Source organism: Dromaius novaehollandiae, chromosome 9, assembly GCF_036370855.1.
Source record: "Dromaius novaehollandiae isolate bDroNov1 chromosome 9, bDroNov1.hap1, whole genome shotgun sequence".
NCBI lineage: Eukaryota > Metazoa > Chordata > Aves > Casuariiformes > Dromaiidae > Dromaius > Dromaius novaehollandiae.
The window spans coordinates 4,076,973-4,083,266 of record NC_088106.1 but is presented as its reverse complement, the minus strand read 5'-3'; the positions used below and the strand labels follow the sequence as shown (position 1 = coordinate 4,083,266).

Sequence of the window (6,294 nt, the reverse complement as noted above, 5' to 3'; positions counted from 1 at the left end):
AAATCAGCTCTGATAGGAGAAAGGTCTCCATGCAATGGAAGCCGTATTCAAAGATTCCCTTTACCTGGGGGTTCACTCTCCCACACAGTCTCAGTTTGCTCCCCCTTGATTGTTTTCTAACTTTTTCAATTATCTCGGGGGGCATCAAATTGTTTTCAAAGTCAGACATTGCTAAAGTGTTGTTTTAAATTAATGCTACTTATTTCTTTCTGAAGGTCTTTTTAATGGCATAACCATCTGCGTAGCCCGTCAATCTTGCCTCCCTGATATCTTGAGAGCCATCTCTGACATTGTATACCGGCTGTTTAAAGTGCATTTATTAATTCAAAAGATTCAGATACCCCATTATGAGTTACCTGGAGAACATCTGACTAACCAGGGACATATACTTAAAGTCTGCCTACAGATTTCCCCAATTTCAGTGTCTTTTTCCTCAGTCCTACTTTTTCTTTCTCACTCATATGCAAAATTATATACATCAGAACCCCCCAGGTATAATGTAAATAATGGTGATTAACAGTAATATCATACTGAACATCGTAATATACCTATAAGCGAGTGGTATAAAGAAGTATGCTCTTAGGACTTCTTTAAGAATAAAGATTTCTTTTTCTGCATTTGCGTCCTATGAAATCCCACACTGCTGAACTCTGATATTAACTGGTAACACCCACGCAATCTGCCTTACATTGGCATGATGACTATTTGCCCCTCTATTTTCTATACCTAGCTAAGAAATAGCTACATCCTCATATCCTACCTGTGCTTGTTAAAAAAACCAACAACGGTAGTAGAAAGTTTCTGAAGAATAAAATCAGCAGAATGAGCAGCCTGACCCATGTGGGAGCTGAGCCCCGGCTGCGCAGGTGCCCCCGGCCCCCGACTGCTGCATCCCATCACAAGCCAGTTTACAGGAAGCATCAGGCCAGCACAGAAACCAGGCTGTTTTCCAAGGATTTGCTTTCTCACTCACCTCAGCAACAAGGCTGGGCAGTCCTGCAGCAGGATACAGCCTTAGAGAAGGCAGTATATCACTTTTCCTCTTCCAACACTTTTGAAATAATAACCAGGAGCTTTAAAAAACTGCCTCAGCCCTCTTTGCAATGAAGACAGATGCGCTCTGTAACAGCACAGAGCAATAGTGAATATGACACTTGCATCTTCTATTCTGCCTAAGCATCATCTGAATTTCCAAAATATTTAGACTCCCACCATGACTGAAGACTGTTGCAAGCAATGCCAAATATCAGTCTACCTTGTGGGCACTGGGAATTAGCAGCGCTGCTGCGAGGAGCTGTGGCCAACTCTGGTGACTGCTGCGGAGGTGGCCACAGCCACGCACGGGGACAGTCCCTGCAGCGGTTGCATCGTACAGACCTGGAGATTGGCCCCTTGCCTTTCTATAGCTTTTTGAAAACGGCCATTTGTTCCAATAAAAGTGACTGGAGAAAGATTAAAACTAACACGAATGCTTTTGCAGCCTTGCCAATTAGAGCTCAGGTTTGGTGAGGATTTTATGAGTGACAAAAGGTCCCCGCAGATACCAACTTTTTCAGCAGCTTTGTAGGGCAACTGTGAAGTTTTTTGCCCCCAGAATTGATCTATCGCTGCGGTTTCTAAACATAGTGCTTTGCATGCTGCTTTGCTTCTCTGTCTGAAAAACTCTGTATTCGGGGATACATAGCCTGACACAGGCATTCACGGCATAGTTGGTTTTACGCAATCCACTTTGCCTTTCCACACGGATATTTGGAGGAAAGAAATCTAGTATTTTACATGGGGGCTAGGGGGAGGAAGGGAAGGTAGGCTGCTATCCACCCACCGTAATTTGCCTTAACAAATAGAAAAAAAAGAATCACAGAAAAGGGATAACAGCGCAACAGTTTTTCTTGATCTTTTATACATACCTTAGCTGACGCAGCTGCCTAGGTCCATAATGCACTGAATGATCAGGATGTTTCCGACCTGCTACGAATTGCTCCCAGGCATTACGCACTTCTCTTTAAAATTACCATGGATACGTCAGTGGGGTCTCAGTGGGGTCAGCACAGTCCGTCTCCAGAAGTCCTTGGTGAAATAATTCATAAATTATTCAGTTACTGATTATAATGGCATCGTCATAAGACCTATCACTTATAGCACTTACATAAGGTATAGCACGGTGGCTTATCGACGGGCACCACTGCTGCAGCCATTCCCCAGGATACAAACGCGGACGGGCCAGCACAGCGTGCCACCGACCTTTCACAACGCAATAAGAGATGAATTTCCTACTTTACAATGCACTCGATTCATTTTCATAATTGCCAGAGAAACCCAAACAACGCTACTGCATTTATTTCTAAGTTCAAACCTGATCTCTGAAACTATTTGCAACACTCTTCAGAAGCATGAGCCTTGTGAACATTATCTAAATTTTTGGCCTTTTTTACCATAATGAGAATAATGAGTGCTCATTAGGAACCACTACCTCTTCCACGGTAATCGTGCAGAAAGTATTATTGATAACTAGCACATCAAAGAGAGATTTCCTGGTTGACTTCCCACAATGGTTTGTGTGTAAAGGTCGATAATTGAACTCAAAACTCAAAATCAGCATTTAAAATTGGCTTGTAATTGTTTTTTAATTAAAGACAGTAGGTTGCATATGATTAACTATGCTCAATCACACTCTGTGATTCCAAGGAAAGCCTGGCTCATAAAAATGAATAATTTTTTTTTTCTCCAAAAAACTATTCCAGGTATCTTTTAAAGTGAAATCCAGCATAACAGCCCAATTTTAACAATCCTTCTGTGGCCTCACCCTGAAGGTCATTGTGCATCTGAGCAGAACACTTCTATTAATAACATAACAAATTTGGGATGTAAGTACTGTAGTAGTGCTGTACATTTGATAGCCTGTTCCAAAGATGATATTGGAAAGCCTGCACTGGAGATGATTACAACATTTAAAAACAGTAAAAAAAAAAAAAAATCAGTTAAAATTATTGATTATTAAAACAATCTACTGAATATATATGACATGCTATATATACACCAGGAATCTGTGCTTCTTTGCCTGCTTCAGTAATGCAATGCGATGCCTCTTTGGAGGCTTGTAAAATAAGGACATTAACCAAGTTTATCATGCCATGTTTCAGAAGCACTGAAAAATTGTTACAACTTACCTTTCTTTGTACTACAGCAAAAGCTGTTATTTATACAAAGTGAAATGAACCCTGCACTCTTCGTATCACTACCATTCGTCAAGCAAAAATGCCATTTTAGTTGAGGAAGGCGCCGTGGAGCCTGGCACATGATCCATTCCTGCCTTTTCCATCACACTTCAGCTCTCCTCAAGGATTAATTATTAGGCTTCCCCTTAATTTCTGACTGCGTTAAAGAAATTTAATTAGGCCAAAATTGAAAGCAACTTAAAACACAGACCCTTTCTTCTCCTAAATTAATTTGCAGTTATGCTTGCATTGATGTTAACTGATTACCAAAGAATTGCTTTTTATTGTCTAAATCATCACAGCAAGCTGTAATCAGCAACATTAGTACAAGATTAATTTGCACTAACTCAGGGTCAGATTCTGCTTTCCATTACCTGACGGTAAACTGAAGTAACACCACTGAGAGCAGTAAAAGTTACCCGAAATGTATCTCTGCATAACTTTGACTGGGCTCTTGCTGCTGAACTCATTACCGCCTGGGTCCTCACTCGGCAGCTCTGAAACATGAAGCAAGTCAGAGGTTCTTGGACCTCTCACATGAAAGCAAGTCTGTAGGAAAATCCTCATTTGGGGCTCTTGCAAAACAAGTGTTCTGCAATGGATGCAGCTTGCTTCTCCTGCTGCCACTCAATCCCCAGCAGTGGTTTAAAAAAAAAACAAAAAAAACAAAAAACAAAAAAAACCAACCTTCCCCAAACCCTGTCCTCCACCGCCGTCCCTGATGGCTGCAGGCCACAGCGATCCCCCTCTGCCCACTGGCACGAATCCCACTGCTGCATCAGGGACCCTGGCTTGCAAGATTTCTGCATGCAAAGCAAACAAGACTTAGACTTTCCCAGAACTGGGCTAAAATCAGGGCTGCGCTGCAAGCGGCTCACTGGATACGATTACATCTGCAACATGGATGAGTCTTGAAAGGTTATAGTTTCATTTTAAAGTTACCTATATCCTTAAGAGGGGGAAAAAAACCCATGCAGATGCTAATGTTTGCATTATGTGTGCATTTCCAAGCAGCTCCACTTAAAGCAGCATTTGCAGCCAAAGTTGGTATCCTGCCCAGAATGTGGTAGCGCAGAAATCACACAAATCATTGTCAAGTGCACACTTTTGTCACTGTGAAAGCTCCCCGAATTAGACCCATTGCCGAATAATGAGGAACCTGCTTCATCATCTCCTCACTCTTGTAAAGCTCAGTATCCCTCATCTTCATATTTCCAGTCTATTCTCTGCAGGTTTTATATTTTCTAATCAGAGTGCTATCAGGCTGGGCTGCAGATGGGAAAAGCTCAGGACTGACATAATTATCGTAATGTGTTCAGGTACCTAATGAAAACAAATCTATCAGCGTTTCCACTCCATGTCGCTGCCTGGGGGATTTCTCACAGAGCTACATGAAACAGTTTTCTGTTTCAGAAAAATGGTCCGATTTCTGACCATGAATTTGGACAAAAAAATAAACAAAGAAAATCATCAATCAAAAATACAGGGGGAAAAGTATGATTAGGTTAATCGGAGTATTTGTTCTGATGATTCTAAGATGCTGCTTTTGTGTCTACTTTTTTGCAGCAATTACATTACCAAAGAAAACTGTTATTCCTCCAAGAAAGGGAAATTGTTTCATTATGAGATTGCCAAAAACAAGAACTTGGGCATTTTGACAATTCCAAATTCTTCTTTGAACAAGGACACAGCGGTCCTGCTCTTCCCTCACAAACGCTTCCTATCTCTCACCTTACAGAACCATAAATACTTCCAGATCAAGATATTTTCAATCATCAGATGAAAAAAATCAATACAACACTTATCTTTTCCACTTTCATACACTTTGTACCATCTTTATACCTACAGGAGGGCCAAATTCTCTCAAATCATGCGGCAGCATGAATTCAAGCCACTTTTCTTTGCATCCCAGATGCCTGGGTATAAATTAGTGTATACAAATTCATAAAACCATTATAAAATGGTAAAAGCACCCATAAAAGCATGATACACCTCGAATTTAAGATGCAGAAATCTTTTGCTTTTACTATTTCTTTATCACCACTCTGTTGCAGCCGTCTTGCTTTGTGATATTAAATACAAGACCACTGTATTTTAATAAGGGGACTGTTACTATCACTAAAGAGAGAAGGAAATTGGTCTGTATAGTCCTGGGATGGTGCTTGGAGCCATGTGTCCCAGGGAACTCGATCTTTGCCTTTGCAGGTGGATTGAAGAAGCCCCAGCCCAGCTGCTCCAAGGTTGCCAGGTATTGGGACTCCCTAACATCAGACACGGAGGCTGCCGCAGCTTGCCAGTCCCAAGACCGCAGAAAAGGTCACAGTCAGTAAAACAATATCCCAAACTGCAGAAAGACCATGAATGAAACCATCAGAGGAGGAATCCAATTTAAGTCACTGGCAGCATCCCTAGGATTTCAGTAGACTAGGATTTCCTCTGCACAAATGGTTAAAGCTCTTTTTAAAATACCAGTTATGGTACCTAAAATGTGTCACCTACAGTAATAAAAGACGATAGGAAGAGAGGTCCCCTCTCGTTTCTGGAGAGCAATACAGCCTTTTCAAGGTTTCAGGTAATGTTTTCATTTCTGCTATTATATTTCAGAGATTTACAGTCATTTGCATTTTAACCTCTCTTTTATACCTGCTTTGTAGGCTCTTCACAGGAGCAGGCACAGCAGCGAATACTGCAGCTCTCCTTTTGTTCAGGACATGAAAAGATGTACCAAAGCCTGGTGAAGTTCCTGACAATGGAGCTTTTCAGACATATTCTGTTTTGTCTTTCTCGGGGGTTTTTTGGGGGTTGGGTTTTTTTTTTTTTTTTTTTTAATTCAGGATATTTCCAGTAGAAGTAGGAACCAACACACTCTCTTGAAACACTAAACTTGAAGAAAAAAACAAGATGGAGAAAATACTTGATTAAAAAAAGATGATTAATAGGACATTGTTTCAGCACAATTGGAAATCAGAGTTCAAACAGAAAAGAGCAGGCCTTTGGGCAACGCTTGGGAGATGAAGCTCCCAGCCACAAAAGGTGCAATGCGATGACTGGCCCGAACCAGGACTCCCCAGCCACGGTG

General features: G+C 41.2%; 1 long non-coding RNA gene across 1 annotated transcript; it reads right to left on the bottom strand.

Moving 5' to 3' along the window:
• Positions 1–521: 521 nt before the first annotated feature.
• On the bottom strand, positions 522–6,034 carry LOC135329206 (uncharacterized). The gene is made up of 3 exons (XR_010390575.1): positions 5,859–6,034; positions 1,908–2,067; positions 522–1,120 (listed from the first exon to the last, which is right to left on the bottom strand). It is a non-coding gene; the product is annotated as an uncharacterized LOC135329206 (long non-coding RNA).
• Between the last annotated feature and the right edge of the window lie 260 nt (positions 6,035–6,294).